Genomic DNA, 20,816 nt, shown 5'->3' with positions numbered 1-20,816 from the left:
GTAAAATATGTGTATATATATAGCTAACATTACAAAACTAACTAAAGTGTTTAAACTTGTAAAATATGTGTATATATATATAGCTAACATTACATAACTAACTAAAGTGTTTAAACTTGTAAAATCTGTGTATATATGTATAGCTAACATTACATAACTAACTAAACTGTTCAAACTTGTAAGTAAGCGTATCTGTAGCTTTACAAAACTAGCTAAACTGTTCAAACTTGTAAGTAAGCGTATCTGTAGCTTTACAAAACTAGCTAAACTGTTCAAACTTGTAAGTAAGCGTATCTGTAGCATTACAAAACTAACTAAACTGTTCAAACTTGTAAGTAAGCGTATCTGTAGCTTTACAAAACTAACTAAACTGTTCAAACTTGTAAGTAAGCGTATCTGTAGCTTTACAAAACTAACTAAACTGTTCAAACTTGTAAGTAAGCGTATCTGTAGCTTTACAAAACTAACTAAACTGTTCAAACTTGTAAATCACCGTATCTATAGCTAGCATTACAAAACTAACTAAACTATTCAAAATTGTAAGTCAGTGTATCTTTATGGGAGATCCTTAAACTCTCTAAGTTCATAATAACAAAGTACCCAATACCGCAAGCTACTTCATAGACGAACAAAAACGCAAAAAGGTGTATTTCATTAGGGATTCTTATCTAACATTACCTTTTTTGAGTTTTGTTGGTTTGTTTTGAATTTCGCGCAAAGCTACGCGAGGGCTATCTGCACTAGCCGTCCCTAATTTAGCAATGTAAGACTAGAGGGAAGGCAACTAGTCATCACTACCCACCGCCAACTCTTGGGCTACTCTTTTACCAACAAATAGTGGGATTGACCGTCACATTATAACACCCCACGGCTGAAAGAGCGAGCATGTTTGTTTGTGAGGGGGATTCGAACCCGTGACCCGCAGATTGCGAATCGAACGTCTTAACCACCTGAACATGCCGGGCCTTGAGTTTTGTTTTAGTGCTCATTTGTTTTATGACTTATCTTCATAAAATAGGTATTTATACACTTCAGCTATATATATTACGTTTGTAACTTTTTTGTAGCATTATTTAAGTAATAAATATTTCTTTTTGGCTCAAAAGTACGAACTCTTGATTGATTATGAATATCCCTTAACACGAGTTAGATAGAGATAGATCACATTGATTCTCTTTGTTTAATATTCCTGTTTTTTATACTAGTCTCAGCTTCCAAACAGGAAATATGCTGATCTAGAAAATCAACATTTTATTTCTGAGTTATATAGAATTTTTTTAAATAAATTTATTGGGTTTTGAAGCTATACATATTTTCTATATTTTACATTACAGGAAATAGTCATTTGTGAAATTTTCAAAATACATTACCCCTGGTAAATATTAATGAAATTTAATGTAATACACATTACGAGGTTGCGAATGTTTATGCCTATAAACCGTTTATATATATATATATATATATAAATCAAACTGTAGGATTTGACAATTTTCAATGTTTTATTTAGGGCTATTGCAACTAGTAAATTAACAAGCTTGTAGGAAAAATTGTACAATACAAATATATGACATCCTTATATAATACGTAGATTGAATTAAGCATAGTATAATTAAGTCGTACGTTTTTGACGTATAGAGACCATATTAATGAAAAAGACGATCGCTGTGAACATGCATACCTACTACAGGTCTGAGTAAAATGTTTAAAACATGTTTTAAAACGCATAAGCTTTTCTAGAAAATGGTAGTAGCTAATTAAGAAAAAGGTTTGTTTGTTTGTAGTTATACACAAAGCTACACAATGGGCTATCTGTGCTCTGCCCACCACAGGTATCGAAACCCGGAATCTAGCGATGTAAGTCCGCAGACATACCGCTGTGCCACTGGGGGGCAAGAAAAAGGAGATCGTCAAAAGAAACTACATAAATTTCATATAAAAATAATAACAATTAATAAAATATTTTGTAGTATTAAATTTATAATATTCATAACTAGATTAGAACTGCGATATGACGTAAGCACGACCAAAATTATGCTTGGTTTAATAAATTATACATCAATTCCTTTGTTTCTGAGGATACAAGTAATATCAAAAAGTATTAGATCTCTCTTGGGGCGCCTCACGATGACTTAGCAGTAAGTCTGGAGGCTTATTACGCTGACAACTGTGTCTTGATACCTGCGGTGGGCGAAACATAGATAGCCCATTGTGTAGTTTTGCGCTTAATAAAAAACAGATACGCTCATCTAGGACAGTTTTAAGCTTTAGATTAATTAGATATTACATCCGGGAACCTATCGGGCGTGATACAAGAAGAAAAGGTGAAACAGAAGAAAATTCAGTATGCTTTATCCACTTCTCCCACCCCTCCCCGACTGGGGCTCAGTGGTAAGTCTGAAAGGCTATAACGCTAAAAACTGGTTTTTGATACCCATAATGGGCACAGCGCAGATAGCCCATTGTATAACTTTGTGTTTAACTATAAACAAACAAACTTAATCCACTTATTTAAAAAAAATGTAAATAAATTAAAATATTTTATTTCAAATAAAATTCTCTATAAGAATTTTGGAAACACATACATAGTTACGTTTTTCACCAAAGATATTTTACAGAAAAACGTACTTTTTTTCATCCGGATTTTTAAAGGTAAGCAAAATTACTGTCCTCATGAATCAAATTGTCGTTCAATTCGTTTATTTGATGAATTTCGAGCAAAGGTGCTCGAAAGCTATCTGCGCCAGCTTTCCATACTTTTGAAATCATAGACCAGAAGTAAAACAGCTAGTCAACATCATCCACTGCCAATTATTGAGATACGTTTTACCAACGAATAATGGTACTGACTCTCACATTATAACGACCCCACGGTGAAAAGGCAACGACGGTACAACGAAAGTATGAGTCTAGCGTCCTAACCACCAGGTCATGCTACGCTCAACCGCTAAGGTATCACCCATTGCCATTTTGAAAAGAGATGTCTCTTATGTTTTTTATCAAGATTATTCGAAGTGGTTAATCTACGCAAACAAATATTCTGTCGTTTTAGAGAGACTTGAGTTCATTATATCATTAACTAATTTTTGAATAGGCAAATTAGCAATTCACGTGACAACCTCAGTTGATATAAAGTCGCAATGGAGCAGCATGTACCAACACGACATTTTGACATGATTTGGGGTTTTGTAGGTAGTATAAAGCCATCAAAAATCGATTGATTTTGCGAAGAATGTCAAAGAACTCTTTCTGACGCAAAATATTCATACATTGAGACCTCAAAGATGTGTTCAGATCAAATATTTAGAAGTTCTCGTACAAGGATATTCCTTGTAGTTAAAAATATAAAAATATGAATCAACCTTGGATATTAGGACCACCCAGAAAGATACTACAACAAGAAGTACCTCAGCAGTATGTATGGTCTTGTAATAGGTGAAAATCCACGAACACAAAAGTCAGTGGCAATAGCCGTCCACGTGCCCCAGGCAACAGTAGCTAAGAAGGTTCTCCGTCTGAAAATGCAACACAAGCCGCTTCCACGACGTATACAAGAATGTAAGAATGAATAGTATATAGGGAAGTGGTAGTATGAGCATGGTGACACTCAACGAAGCGTATGTGTATCTTGTTAACTGTAACAAGTCTCGTATTATCTTCGTACCGGCCAAGAAGTGATTTTTTTTTTCCAAAAGTGATACACAGCAAGTTGTGAAACATTTTCGAATGGACTTATAAACGTCACTGGATACTGCTACAGGAGCAAGTTCGAGATGAAAAAAGTGGATACAGAGGAGAAGGTGAACTTTGCTTCTTATCAGACGAATGTTTTGGAAGCTTTTTTGTTGGATATACAAAATTGTTTATTTTAATAGTTATTATTTAGTCCATTTAGTGTTTAATATTTAATGATAATTTATTTTTCATAACAAAAGTGTTAAAAACAATTATTTTAAAAGGTGATAGCTATGACAAATTTCGTTAAGTAACTCAGTAAGAGTCGTACGTTGTATGTGTAGTTTGATTGTTGTACTAGGCTTTAGCAATATTGTTGACGTCATCTCACTCGAAGCTTCCAAGTTTTTCTAGTTATGTGTAATATTGGTGCTACTAGAGGGCTAGAGATGTTTACATTATTATGTCGCGTGTTATAAATATGTGCAGGTACGAGAAGTAAAAAAAAAAATTCAGTCAATAAGAAAAAGTAGTTAATGAAAGAAAACGTGAAGTTAGCCGGCGTATGAGTGCTTAGCCTCAATTTTTTAGTGTGTTTCACAGCTGAATTGTAACAACAAAGATAGGAAAATTAATGTGTATCCTCAATTAGGTTATAAAGTAAATGAACTAGCCTGCATGGACTTTTGATGAAAAAAATAGACAGTTATTTGAAGCTCTGGATACAACTGTGGTAATCAACAAAAGAAGTTAACTGAAGTAAGGTCAGAAAAATTGAAGTTAGATTGCGTGATTGTTAATTTAGCGGTAACATATGATATTTAAAGTGAGTTTCACAGTTTAAAAGAGATAAGGAGTATAATTCGTCAAAGGATGTTCTAAATTAATTGAATCTGTCTGTGTGGACTTTGACGAAAAGGAGACAATTATTTAAAGTTCACGATACAATGGTAACCCACAAGGTAATGTAAGTGAATTATTCACTGATACTATTATGATAAGAGTAGAGAAAAATAATTCGTATTGTCAATTGGATTCTATAATTAAATTTATAAAATTATTTTACATAACAATTACTGTTGCATTTGCTACAATACGCTACCCATTAAATAATTATTCCACGTTGTAAGACTGAATTATTCTAAGAAAATTAGTTAATTCAAATATATACGTTTTTAATATAACTTGTTATATTTATAACTAAATTTTTATACAATATTTAAATGCCGTTTCCAGTTTACTTTTTTTAAACATAAAGTCCAAATACTTACAATTGTTTACTTCCTCAATTAATTAATATTCACAAGTATCTAATCTATACAAAAGCCCTTTTTGTGTCACATCACGTCACGCTTGATTTCTCGAAATAGAAGGAGCAAAAAATGCATTTATCCAGATAGAATTGTTCGATTTTACTGACGGGGGTGCAAGGTGGCCGTGAGGGGAATAGACAGTACAATTATACTTATATAGATTTCTTAATTTAGAGTCTCCGTTGATTAAAGAGGTTTCTTTTATATTAAAAACGTTGGTGACATAACACAAAATAGCTTAATTCGGAAACGATTTAAGTTTAAAACTGAATCAATATTTTTATTTTCATGATAAATATTATGCCTGTTTGTTTGCTGGAATTTAAGTAGCTACACAATGAGCTATCTATCTAAACCTGGTTTCTAGTGTTTTAAGTCCACAGACATACCGCTGTGCTACTGGGAGGCAAATATTATTCACTTGGCTTTAGGCTAGATGATCCCACACTACCTCTTTACTTTAGGCTTATTATACCAACACTCACTACACTTATAAGGTTTCACGGCACACAAGTATGTCCATGTAACTACTTCGCAAGGTATGAATGGATCATCACCAAATTTGGTAAGGAGGTATATTGGTCCATGGGGAGATACATACACATTTTCAGTTTTGCTGTTTTTATGGGCGTTTTTAACTATTACTTCGCCCTCTGTTGATGGATCTTAACCACAGTTGGCATGAAGGTTTGTTGGGTCTAAGCAAAAAATACATGCAAAATTACGGTTTCACATTTTGTGTTTTATAGTTTTTATGGGTGTTCTTGCATTTTTTTTAACAATTACATATAAGGGAAACAACTTTTCATGTGTTAAGATAACCTTTCATTAATCATGAATTTACATAACTTCCGTCCAGGGGACGATTGCTCTAACTGACTAGTATTTTTCCAGTTTTGTTGTTTATACATTTTATTTTATACTTTCAGTAAATAAACTAACAGCGATATTAGGTTATACTTTTGTTGCTAAGCAGCATGATATAAAAGTCATTGCTGGAACGTAGTGTTACCAAAATTCACTGGCTTTTCTATATATTAAAAGTTGTTAATCTAACTGATTTTTACCAATGATTATTCTTTAAATACGCCACGAATTCATTTCATAAATGATTTTAATTTTAATTTACCGAAGTTTGACTGCCTCGAGTGTACTTTTCTGCCACTTTGTTGGTCAAGCTTGATTTTGCAACATTTATTTATTTCCGTTAGCTATGAAATGTGAGCTGGGATATACATTTTTTTGACGGGCTATACGCTTGTTTATATCATAATTTGTATAATTACATTTAATTTTAAGATTATTTTCTGTGCATTCACCGTTTTGAAATATATGTATATAATTCACTTAATTCAAACCTATTTATAATCTTTTTAATATCATCACTAATTAAAGCAAGTAATTTTATATTACAAAAATCATTTATCGATAGTATAAGTCATAGAACAGATCATTATGGAATACGATACATAGTTTGTAGTGGATTGATATAACTGTCCTTTACATATACATTTTCAAGCTAAGCCTCTAATTCCTTTATTTTCTAATATTTTAATAATGTATTATGTGCTACTGTGTCAAAAGCTTTAGCAACATCAAAAATTAATAATTGCTATGCCTTCATATAAGAAATTAGTTTTTGTTTGAGTAAATGTAACAAAGTATGTTTAATACTTACATTCTCAACAAGTAAATTATGTTTTTTTTTTGTAAATAAATTTAACCATAGTTTTAGTAACTTTTCAGTAATATATGATAAAATAGGTAATTATGACGTACGACAATAATTTCCCAAATACTTTTTGTCTTCACTTTTATATACAGGAATTATTTCAGTTATCTGTAACTTACTATAAAACTTACAGTTTGGATGTTGTTTAATGCAAAATTACACAATAAAATACCTACACTCTGTCCACTGCGAGGAATCGAACGCCGGATTTTAACATTGTAAGTCCGTAAAATTAGCGCTGACCCATCAGAGAATTCTAGATTAAAGAGATAAATTCCAAGTATATAATAATAGCCTATTCGTATTGCTATAATTTCTATTTTTAGGTTATCAGCACAAGACTTTTTTTATGTTTTAACCAGTTGTGATTTTTTTAATTTCATTATATGTTGTAGGATATAAAAATACTGTCTTAAGTTATACATACTTTTATATTGTTGGATATACAAGACTATTCAGTTTAAGAGTTATTATTTAGTTTATTTAGTGATCTAATATTTAATGATTATTTAGTTTCATAACGTAACAGAATTTATCACTGATTGTATTGTGATAACAGAGGAGAGAAGAAATAATTTGTCTTGTCAACTGGGTTCTAAAGTAACTGAACCAGCCTGTGTGGGCTCTTGACAAAAAAAAAGAGAATTATCCGAAGCTTTAGGTTCAACTCTAGTAACCTATAGTGTAAGGAATATTTTTACATTCGTTTGACTTGTTTTGAATATATACTATTTTAAAACAATTTGATTGTGTGCAGTCCGTTTATTATTGAGACTTATCGACAACAAGACAAAGACACATAGTGTAAAGAAACCGGCCCTATATAAACTTGGCATATATTCTATATCGATAATTTCATGTCTTCGGTAATATATTTTAGTAACACTTATAAAATGCTTATTAGATTTATTTGCTACAGTTTAATTTATCTTTTATCAATAGAATATTTCCTTCAAAACAAGTTTAACTAGTAACACCAAATCGTTATTATTTTCAAGTATAATACTGTTCACATAATTGAACTGCTTTATTATATCTATATTACGTCACTTAAGCCCCTCAAGCTAGTGATAAACTTACAGCGCAAAAACCTGGGATTCGAATCCCTGTGGTGAACAGAGCGCAGATAGCATATTGTGTAGCTTGGTGCTAAAACAAACAAATAAACTATCACGCCCCCTCACGCTGGATCAGAGATAAAATCGTGAGTTCATAACACTAAAAATCGAGTTTCGATACTCACGGTGGGCACAGCACAGATAGCCCACTGTATATTATTGCGCTTGACAACAAACAAACACCTCATGAATGGTTTTAATATACTAATATTTTAAATTTTTCAATATAGGGGTAAGCTGATTTCTATGCATTTTAAAACCCTCTTCATAATTATTGGCAGTAAAATAAAAAAAGTGCTTATGTTTATCCTTATTGAATATTTTATTACTCGCTTTAAGCTCAATATATTTTTCTTTTCTCTAGTTAGTTGTTTCGTGCATTGTGTAGGCGTGAAAATGATGTAAGTTAATGCATAATGTACAAAGGATGAATAATTGACTAAATATAATAACGGGGAGGGGTATGCTTCATATGATGAAGGCGACATCTGATATATTGATCAAAATAAATATACAGAAAATGCTGGCCTAAGAAACAATGTCAGCAGAAGTGGGATCTCTACATAATTTATCATTAATATATATACGTCATCTCATGGTCATTGTTATTCCACAATGTCTAGTTGTGATAAAAAAATTTTCATGAAAATCTTGTCAGCTAATACGATAAAGTTATATTCTTTTTTTTTTAAAGTCCTTGTTGGTTGTGGAAAATATAAGTTTCTTGGTTATTACCACTACCTGCTGGATAAAGCTTCAACATAATGAATATAATTTAAATATGTTCTCAAGATTATGCAGATTTCTTGCAAGAACTTTTACTAATTCTTCGATTAGAACACCACATTTTAATGTTAAATATAGATACCATGAGCTAATTGTCATTTCAAATATTATGTTTCAAATTATGCCTCTTCGAATTCTTAGATTCCAGCCTTATATTCTAATGATCAATAAATATACCTTGAAGAAATTAGAGAAGTATTTAAAATATTATGTTTCAATTTCTTCCTCTGTTAATTCTTTCATTAGAATATCATATTTTTAATGTTCAATTGAAATAACATGAACAAATTAAAGAAATAAGTTCATAACATAAAATATTATGTTTCAAATTATGCCCGTACTAATTTCTGATTAGAACATTACATCTTAATATTCAATGGAGATATCAAGAACAAACTAAAGGAATATGTTCATAACTTTCAATTGGGCTCGAAATTAATAGCTTAGAGTAAAATTTTGTCAAGTTAAAAAAATATCCTTTTAGAAAAAAAAAGAGAAAAAGTGAATGATGCAGAATTTTATTCGTGTTTTTTTTTTTTTCAAAATTGGGGGGGGAGGTTTTATAATATTTAACCAAATAATGCGCACTATAAACGCTATACTGCAACACGCAATCTACAGTTTCTAAACAGTTAATAAAATAGTTCTAAAATAATTTGTAAGTATTAAATCAGTGGTAAAACTAATTGGAGCAACTACAGATTGTTTTAAACGCTGTCATTTATTTGAACGAAGTAAAGTGGAATCCTGTGCCTTTTATTAGATGAGTTATTAAAAATCAGTTTTGTGTCTAGGATTATCAATTTAATTTTATTAAAACTTAGTAGAGATGAACAAAGTTAATAAAATACCTTTTCTTTCAGCAGTCTTAAAATATTCGAACTAGTATCCACCACTGTAGCAAGAATAAATGACAATTCATTGCAAGAGACATTTTTCCCATCGAAATATCTCTGCTGGAACTAATCAGAATATCGATAAGTACTTTGTTTTTGTTTTTTTTGTTTTTTTTAATTTCGCGCAAAGCTACACGAGGCTATCTGCGCTAGCCGTCCCTAATTTAGCAGTGTAAGACTAGAGGGAAGGCAGCTAGTCATCACCACCCACCGCCAACTCTTGGGCTACTCTTTTACCAACGAATAGTGAGATTGACCGTCACATTATAACGCCCCCACGGCTGAAAGGACGAGCATGTTTGGTGTGACAGGGATTCGAACCCGCGACCCTCAGATTTCTAAGAATAATGACAAAAACAACAGAAAAATATGTTCACGATATCTTTTTAACGAAATGGCCCAAGAAGTACTTTACCTATGACAAATAAAAGTATTATCAAAAATATTTCTCACAGCCAAGATAATTAACTTTTCCTGAAATAACTATCATATTTCTTACCTTCAAAAGTTTAAAAACTAACCCTGATAATGTTGTCTTAAAAGTTATTGGCTTTTTACATGGTATAAACTTAGATCATTATACTCAAGGTTTGTAGAAGCTAATTTCCCTTAGTAAATACAGCATGGGTGTAACACAATTATGTATTAATAGATTCATCATTTTTTTCTTGAACACATGGAAAACCTTTTTTTTAAATTAAAATATAATTATTTATATGTGTCGTCATTTCTACGCCTTGAATAAAACGTACTGATTAAATTAGATGAAGCGAACTTTACTATAGGATTTAAGGATAAATAAATTACTAAATGTCTCATAAAAACAAGATATCCAGTTATTTCTTATTTTGTCTTCATTAAACCGTAAATGTTTTGGAGATACTGATCTAATGTGGAAAATACATTCAAAATAGGCCTGTTCCTTAAAGAAAAAAGGTGGTTGCAAATAAAAATCGAGGTTGGCTCAAAAAATGTATGAAGATTAAAGAAAAGTATAAGAAGTTTAAATTAACTGCAAAATGTAGATTTGGAAGATTATAGAAAATCAAGAGAGTTGATCAAACGTAAAATTAGAAAATCAAAGAAGCTATATGAAAAGATGTTTGTCTAAAAATGTAAAAAATTAATAGCACGCATGTCTTTGAATACATTAAGGGTAAGCAAAATGTTACGACGAAAGTAGAGCCCCTGAGGGAGAGTGATCATAAAGTTAAGCCTAATATCTGATGATTATGTGATGGCTGGGTTGTTGCATTCTAACTTTTCTTCAATTTTTACTAATGAAAAATGAAGCACTATTTCTCATCTTGAACTAGATAGAACCACGGTTGAACAAGATGATCACAGTAATTCTAAGCTTTATTATTAGAATGATAAAGTTCCTGAGCCAGGTGCTATTTATACCAGGGCTTTGAAGAATGTTAAGGATTGGATATGTTGGCCAATTGGTTCACTAGGGTAAAATGTTGCCTTACAAATTTTTTGACATTCTTTGTATACCATTGTATATCTGAATTTTCAGAGACTATTTGACAAGGTGTCACATGAAAAGCTTGTTACAAATTTTATGTGTATAGTGTGGGGAATAGGTTGGTTCATTGGTTAGAAAATTTGCTGGATGGAATAAAACAGACAGTTGTTGTAACAGAAGTTTAGTCAAACTGGATTAATGTCACAAATGAGGTACCTCAGGGCTAAGTCTTTGGACCTTTGTTCTTTTTGATTTATATCAATGACATAGATGAAGGAATAGTAAAGAAATTATTTCAATTTGCTGATGATATTGAAGTTTTGGGTGTTACTGGCTGCTGCTGCTTTACAAAAAAATCTGACTTATAGAATGAGTTGGGGAAATAAATGGCAGATGGCTTTTAACATAATAATAATAGTAATGCGTGTAGGATATCACAATTTGTATTACGAGTATAATTTTGACGGAAAAAACCTTTACAGTTTAATGGAAGAAGATCTTTGTGTTCTGGCTGATTAGCCTCATAAGCCACCCAAATATGTGCGGAGCAAATAGGATTTTAGGTTATATCTACAAAAATTATTAATACAAGTCTAAAGAAGTTATAATGTCATTGTGTAGGTCACTGATTAGGCCACATTCGGAGAACTATGTTCAGATTTGGGGTATTTACCTTAGAAAGGACTTTGAATTGTTGCAATAGATTCAGAGGAAGGCTACTAATATAATACCTGGGATGGTTTGTTTGAAGTTAAGCACAAAGCTACATAATGGGCTATCTGTGCTCTGCCCACCACGGGTATCGAAACCCGGTTTCTAGCATTGTAAGTCCGCAGACATACCGCTGTGCCACTGGGGGACTCCTGGGATGGAAAGGTTGCCATAAGAGGATAGGTTATGATTTCTGAAATTGTTTTGTTTTGTCAAAAAAAAAAAAGAGTTAGAGGTGATCTGATTGAGGTATTTAAGATTATTAAGGGAATTGATGGTGTTGATGCATCATCTTTTTTTTTTATTCAGTAGTCACGATGGTAGGACTAAGGGACACAAATATATATTTTGGCAGGGTAGAAGTCACTTTCAGCTAAGACAGTTTTATTTTTCTAATAAGGTGGTTGGCCTTTGTTATGATTTTTTTTTCGCATGTGATGGAGGCAGCTAATTTAAGAGAGATTAAGCAAAATCTTGAAAAATATTTGAATGATAAGGGCTATGTCTGAGTGTTCTATTTTTGTTCTAGGATTTAGTATAGTGAATGGAACGGCCTAGATGCCCCTTGTTGTAACAACAACAACAAAATGACTAATCTATTCTTTGATTCGCAACTCCAGCTGCCATAAACTAATTAAATAAATAGAGTTGTTTAAACCTTTGTTTAACAAGTTAAACTTGGAATCATCTATTCTTTCATTGTGGTGTGTGCCCATGAGGCAGACTAGTTTCGGATAATTCCACTCCTCATCAATGATCCTGGACACTACCACCAATGAAATAGGAGACCAAACCGAGCCTTCATACTAGTGAGGTATCGAAAATCAAACTGGTATATTTACGTGCTTTATACTCACCAAAAATAAACCTATCATTCTATAGGTATTTGAAAAACTTGTAGCAATCCGACACAATTTAAATCTTCGCATTGTTATCAGACACTGGGCAACTTGTACATAATTGAATAAGTAGAGTTGTTTAAACATTTGTTTAACAACAAGTTAAAGCTTGGAATGGTCTATTCTTTCATTGGGGTGTGTGTCTATGAGCCAGACTAGTTTCAGAGAATTCCACTCCTCATCAGTGACCCTGCTACAAGTTCTTCAAATACCTATAGAATGATAGGTTTCTTTTTAGTGAGTGTAAAACACGTAAATATACCAATTTGATTTTGCAATAAACTAGTTTCGCCGAATTCACGGCTCATCAGTGCTGCTTACACCTTGTTAGGAACTCAAACAAAAACTAATCATGTAAATTTTTACTGAAATAACGACTTACTAAAATAAATAAAAAAAAACAAGTGTGAGTGTTATTTTTGTTGTTGTATTGCAGTGAAAGGTCTGTTGTTTTATAGCAATGTGATTGGTTGTAAATTGTTTGTCATAATTATGCTGCTGTTATTTTCTTTTATCTGTTTCGTCAATTTTGCACCCAATTCGTAAAGATTCCACAGGGTTTTGTTCAGGTAAATAATTCATTCATAACTGAGTCATATTTTAGGGTTAATGTGTTACTAGGTGAAAAAAAGAAAATAGAGTCGTCCTCTGTTTGTTGCCCCCTAGTGGCTCAACGGTAAGTCTTCACACCGCAAAAATACCGGCTTTCAATATTCGTGTTCAAAATAACATATAACACTAAATGAATGTTTCTAAAACGTAACGTAATTTTTCTTAAATTCAGTCAAAAATTAGAAATGTTATTATGTATACTTACGTCTTATTTTAGTTTTAAGCAACGTAAAAAGATTTAAACTGTCAGAAAGAATTTCAACGTTCACCTAGACACTGTCAATTAACAGATAAAAAACAATAACAGACCGTCTGGGAACTCTAGAGACATCAGATTCAGCAAAGGGCACGGAAAAATTTGATAGTCGACATTGTCTCTTAGGGCAGTAAGGTTATCTACCGAATAGCAAATTATCGCAAAACCCACCTGTTAGGAAGATGGCTAAGGGAACGCATGCGCAAACCTCGTACTATAGAACATTTCATAGTTTTGGTAAAGTCCTGTTCGCACACTGGTAAAAACTTAAAAACTGTCCCCATGAAGATGACTTGTTATGTCAACATGATTAAAGACTGTAATTTGCGTTTATGTGGGAGGGTATTCTATATATTTTTGCTTCCTATGCAAATATACATATATATATATATCAATAAACGTTTATATGGGTGTGTTTATATGTTCTTTATGCGTTTCCACATTTCTTGATCAATCAGCACCAAACTTGACACAGTGATACAGGATGACACAAGGAAGGTCATGGGAGGTTTGGACCCCCCTATCTATTTTCATATCTAATTTCAGAAACTACCAATGTTGTATATCCCTCAGCATTACAATGAATTATGTAACCACTATTGTTAGAATTCTTGAAAACAGTATATATTTTTTCAGTACTGGTACTTTTATATATTTTTATTGCACTTTTAATGTTTATTATGTTAAGAAAAAATAGAACCCCAGTTTTCTATTCTTTGTTATAAACGAGTTTGTATTTCACCCGTTCAAAGGACGGGTACTCCAGCTAGTTCATGATAAGATTGAGTTTTATTAAAACTGAAAACATTTTCAGCTGTAAACCGAATTTCCTGCGTTCTTTCCTCCAAGTTACACGCTAGAAACCGGTCTTTATTACGAGCTGTCAATCTTCTATCTGGAGCCCTCACTGAACAGCTATGCTTTGATCTGTATTTCAGTTATCGTTCAGTGTATAGTTTTCCGTCGAAGCTCGTGTTTAAAGGCTATCAGTTCGTAATAAAAGCGGGTATTTAACATGAAGGAAAAGTTCAAATAATTCAGTTAAAAAAGCTTAGAATTCTCACAATTCAAAGTGGAAGTGATAAACATCGTTCTTATTATGTCAGTGCTTTAAGCAGTAACACTATGATTGTGCAAAGGCAGCTATGGTACTTAATTCCAGTATTAAAAATAAAGACCACTGAAAGTAAAGTACAAAATGTTTACGAAATTGAAACGTTTAGTAGACTTGTAAAATGAGACAATTTCATACAGTTATGCTATCAGGTAGAAATTCACATAAAAAACATAAAGAAAACAACACCTGCGGTGGTCTTAAGTTCAACGCTAGTGAAATGATGATCGTCAGTAATGCTTTGGAATGTTGAATATTTCTGAGCTCTGAAAAAGAGAAATTAGAAATACTTATAGTTATAGGTTTTAATGTTTTCTTTGACATTATAAATATTATTTTACCGTAATTAAAGTTTACATTATTTATTTTATTGTATTCTAGTAAGATTAGCTAGGAATAGGCACTCTTGGGTTTTATTATTGTAGGTTTAGCTAAGCCTAAAGTTAGTACATTAGACTTAATGTTGTATGGTAAGTTTAACGTAATGTTGTTTAGAGGTGGTAGAAATAAGTTACAAGTTACTAAATTATTAAATATTAGATTAAAATAAATATTTATCGAATTGTAAGCTAAGCTAGAGAGATAATGTATTTATCTTAAAAGTTTAAATATTGGATTTATTGTGTAAGAAATACTGATAATTTACAATATTATTAAATTATATAAACTTGCAGTTAATTAGAGATGTGGTTTACTAGGAAGTTATGTATAAGTATTAGGAGATTTTAGTGCTAATCCATAAATTGTGAACTAACTTAATCTTAGTTAAGAGTACAATTACTAAGTAGATCAATCGGAACTAGAGAATGAAGATTAGTCAACTTCAGTATGGAGTGTTCAGGAGCAAATGGAATGGAATTTATAGAGTGCAATAGGTGCTAGTGAGTGAGTTATGTTTGAAAATTGTGGATTTAGTCGTAATTTTCAGACAGCTCAGACTTACTTACCTGACGATAAATTGGAGTTATATTTGGGAAGATAGCTCTAGTAGAAGGTGAAAATAGTAAAAACACAAACAAGATTAAGGTTGCTCTGGAGAAGGTTGAAAAATTGATTGCTGGATGCACATGGGTAGACAGTAATAAGGACATCAAGATTACAGAAACAGTTTCAGTTAGCATTCAGGTAACAGCCTTCAATATATTGGACCATTAGCCGCTTGCAAAGAGGAACGAAATGATCAAGAGGTTTACATTAAGTATCAGGATAAGTTAGTTATAATAGGAAGCACAGATATCCTAGAACTAGAATTTACTTGCCAGGACAGTATAGAGCTTGTTGACAGTTTATTTGCTGATACCAAGAAATATTTGTTGTTGTTGTTGTTGTGGTGCCTATAGGAACCAATGATGGCGGAAATCGTAAATCAGAAGATTTGTTTTGTGATGTTACGTATTAGAATTTCGAATAGTCCGAAGCCGAGTTAACTGATAATTTAAATTCAGTAGTTGAATTGTACTTTGGATTTAGTATTTAAATACATGCTGATATATTAGTCAATTTATGATATTTGCCAACAAGATTAATACACACCATTTTCGTTTTTAACACAAATACGTTTTAATATACACACAACAGTACAATTTATAATAATAATTATTACAAATAGTTACTACAAACAATGATTTATAAACAAAAGTTTCACAAACTTACAAACAATATAAGGTTTTCTTTCTAGACTGGAACTTCCTTGATATCTTATCGAGGGTTTACGATGAGCGAGTTGATTACGAGTTGATATAGATAAGATTCGCTGGGAAGCTAGCTAGCTTTGTCCTTTGCGACACACTCTGAGCTCTCCACGATGAATTTATATGAATTTAATCTATATGAAAAATACTAATGTCGGATGAGAATCAACTGAAGTTAAACGATTTGTAACGTTCGAAATTTATAAATATTCCTGGTCAATTATCCTAAGTTTTCCGATTGATAAACGTTAGAAAAATCACAGTTATAGCTTTCGAATTTTATAGCACACTGATTATAGCGAACTACTAATAGACACACTACTTGTCGCGTTCGTTTATTTTATAGGCGTGGGAAGATTTTCTAGGAAATTCAGATTACAAAACAATACTGAGCTATATTTAAACACTTACATATATAGATATATTCTTACTTTCAAGAAATCCCCGTCATACCAAATATGCTCGCCCTTTTAGCCGTGGAGGCGTTATAAAGTGACGGCCAATCCCACTATTCGTTGGTAAAAGAGTAGCCCAAGAGTTGGCGATGGGTGATGTTGACTAGGGTTATGCTTAGAGCAATAAGTGAAGTGATTAGATTTGCAGAATAGTTTTCAGGGTAAGTGTGATTATATGATAGAGCTGAGTTCCACTTAAACAAACTAGATAGTATAATTTTGAAGACGTTCTAGATATCTTAATTAAAAATAGTTCAAAATTACATAGTGGTAAGTGAGCTTAGATAAGTGGAATAAATAAATTTATAGGGCTGCTAGGACAACGAGGTTTTAAAAAAGTTAAATAATAATCTTAAGGACAGGTCTGTCAAATTTAAAACGTAACTTAGATGCTATTATTCAAATGTTAGGAACGTACATTTTGGCCCGCCATGGCCAGGTGGTTAGGGCACTCGACTCGCAATCTGCGGGTTGCGGGTTCGAATCCCCGTCCCCCAAACATGCTCACCCTTTCAGCCGTGGGAGCGTTATAATGTGACGGGCAATCCCACTATTCATTGGTAAAAGAGTAGCCCAAGAGTTGGTGGTGGATGGTGATGACTAGCTGCCTTCCCTGCTAAATTAGGGACGGCTAGCGCCTATAGCCCTCGTGTAGCTTTGCGCGAAATTCAAAAATTAACTAACTAACTAAATCATCTAATATTAGGAGCATTGGGAACATAATAGGTGAGTTCAGAACTTTAGTTAAAATCGAAGACTATGGTATAATAACTATTGTTGATACTTGGTTAAATCTGGAGGATATTGAAAATAGAAATTATTTTCAATTTGAGGTTGTAAGTTATTTAATAATGATATACTTTTAATAAGAGGGGTGAGACGGCTTATTATATAAGGGTTGAACTGCATCTTGTGGGAATGAAGACAAGGTTGAATTTATACAGGCTACAATCAGAGTTTTCAAAGCTAGAACGTTATTAACTGTCATTTTTATAGGCCACCTGATCAGACATAAAATGGCTACGAGATATTATACAATGAGATTAGGGCTACTACTGATAAAAATACCTCTGCAATATTTTAAATTTTAGACACATTGTTTGGAATGGTATGGAGTCAAATTACGACGGATAGAATTTTCATGAAGTAATTCAGAATGGTTTTCTGTACCTAGAGTTCAAAGAGCGAACCAGAGAGGGTGCTATTTTAGAGTTATTGTTAATCTCTAATGAGGATATTGTTGTAAAATTTTAAATAAGAGAATATTTGAAGAAGAGTGATCATTGCATTGTTAGACTAAATTTTTGTTACATATTGAAATAAAAAAAATGTAATTTTAGTTCTTAATTTTGAGAAAGCCGATTTTGAGGCCATGAGATTTTCATTAGTGGAATGAGATCATGAGTTAAAAGGTGGTGTGTGACAGATTTAAGAAATGTATTAATTGTTCTAAGTTAAAAATAGGCATGTTCCTAAAACTAGAGAAACGATAACAGATAAGATCACACCTAACTGGTTTTAAAAAACACGTAATTCCCCTGGTGGGACAACTGTAAGTTTACAGACTTAAAACTCTAAAATCCGGGTTTTGATTTCCCGCGGCAGACTCAGCAGATGTGGTTTTGTTCTCGAAAACAAGCAAATTAACTCAAAACCAAAGGAATAAATCAACGATAAATACAATAGAAAGTTTAATGAGACAGATAAGCTTGAAGGCTTACAAAGGAAATTAGAAAATCCGGCTAAGAAAAAACAACTAGCTAATAATGTTAACACTAACAGTAAGAATTTTGTTAGTCATGTTAAAGGTAAGCAAGTTATTAGAATGGGGTTTAAGCCCTTAAGGAATGATCATCGCAAGGTTTCTGTTGAAGACTATGAATGGCTTCGCTTTTATATATTTTCTTCAGTTCTGTTTTCCAACAGAAAATATTAGCAATGATCCTGACCCTGAGCATTCTAAGTGAAATATATAAATTGATATAAATCATGTAGATATTACTCCTTTGGTGATAAGTACAAAATTAAAAATAAAAGTAGATAAATCACCAAAGCCAGACAAGGTTTCTCTGTGGTTTTAAGTGATGTCAAAGATCAAATATGTGGGCCTATCTCTAGCGTTTTTTGTGTCATTAAAAAGTGGGCAGATGCCCGAGATTTGAAAAATTGCTAATGTTACCCCAAGGGGGTGATAAGAGTTACCATGGAAACTATAGGTCAGGTAGTGGAAAAAGGTCTAAGTCTAATTAAAAAAACTTCAAAAATTCATTTGGTGAAATACGATAACATAACTAGAAGCCAACATGGATTAACCAAAGTAAAATCTTGCCTTACGAATCTGTTATCTTTTTTCGAGGACATTACTTGTTATCTGGACTAAGGAAAGGGCACAGACGTGGGGTACTTATATTTTTGAAAAGCTTTTGATAAGGTGACACACAAAAGCTTACGTAAGAAATCGCATAAGTAGAAGTTGGGTTAAGACTAGTAAATTAAACTGTAGAGTAGTTGGATGGAAGAAAGTAAAAGGTTGTTATTAACGGAGTCCAACTGGATTCTTGTTGCTAGTGGAGTACTTAAGGATCAGTGTTCGACCTTTTTATCTTGTTTTCTTTAATGATGTTGATAAGGGCATGATTAGTAAAATAGTAAACTTTGCTAATGATTTTATACTTACTTAGAAAAGATATCCTCATAAACACATGGTAAATTACAAATAATAACCACAAATCTTCAATCAAAACGAACAAAGAACTTCTGGTTGCACAGCATTTCAACATGCCTGACCACTCCCTTGAAGACATGATACTGACAGGTATAGAGACAAATTTTACATCAAACAGAAACAGGGATATTAAAGAACCTTACAGGATAGCACTGTTAAATACTGTAATGCCGAATAGCATCGATTTAGCCCAAGTCACTCGAAGACTTCCGCTACCTTCGCCACCCTTGGTCTTCAAACCCTCCCGTCACTTGCCAACCCCTCAAAAGCAATGTCAATCTTCACACAATATTTCTCAGGGACGTTCATTTATCCTTTACGCCAGAGGAAATTCATCAAGCTCTTGAAATCACAACCAACTCTACGATCCACGCAGTCCACCGTGTCCAGTCAAAGAAAACAGGTTCACCCTCCACGTACATGAAAGTTGTCACAACTTCGAAAACAACAGCAGATTTCATCCTCACCCACGGCTGCTACCTTGATTACCATCACTTTAAGACAGAAACACCTTACCGTAAGCCTCACCCACCCCATACCTTTCCTAACCCCCCACAAGCCCACGTTTCTCAACACCCAAAAGAAAATCACCGCCAACCAGTACTCTACCGCCCATCCTATTACAACAGACCAAGCTACTCAAACCTCACCCACTCCCGAATCACAAGACATGTCAATCCAAACCACCACTACTAGGAGAAAAAAAAGGCACCCAGGCCCAGCCGCAAGTCTTCACAATTACCAACGACACCTATAAAAAAACCAACAACCCGCCTCCCAGCCCCAAGCCACTTTCCACATCATCGTCGTCAATCTCACCGAACGCCTTAGTAATTGACACATCCCCCCGACCTCTACCTACCTGACGAATCTTTCTGTGCCTTCCGCCCACTCACCAACGACTCCACGCCTTTACCACCTGCCTGGAACCGGAACCTGTTCCACAATAAAACCATGCCGAACATCAGGAGACTCCACAACTCATTCAAAAGCTAATCAACCTCCAGCACCGGACTTCACTTTGCCTTCCCTACTTACTTCTTCTCGCTAACCAGGCACTGGTAACGAATTGGTAGTTACCAGTGAAAGTGGGTTTTCTCGGGGTACTCCCGTTTCCCCCACATTAAATTCTCGGCATAGGATTTTTAGACCCCCGCCGCCCTGATGGACCATCAGTCCGATATCGGCCGTTTAGTTTAGTTTACTTCGCTCTTCACTTTTTATTGTTTACCGTTATTCTCACGTTTACCTTTCTAAATTTACATACCTTGTCTGCTTTAACTTCCTGTTTTCTCAAGTTAAGCCTATATTCCTACGCCACGCGCGGGGTGAAGGAGGTTTAATCTTCGAGAACACTAGATGAGT

This window comes from Limulus polyphemus, unplaced genomic scaffold, assembly GCF_000517525.1.
Source record: "Limulus polyphemus unplaced genomic scaffold, Limulus_polyphemus-2.1.2 Scaffold556, whole genome shotgun sequence".
Taxonomy (NCBI): Eukaryota; Metazoa; Arthropoda; class Merostomata; order Xiphosura; family Limulidae; genus Limulus; species Limulus polyphemus.
Note: the sequence above shows the minus strand (reverse complement) of the source record.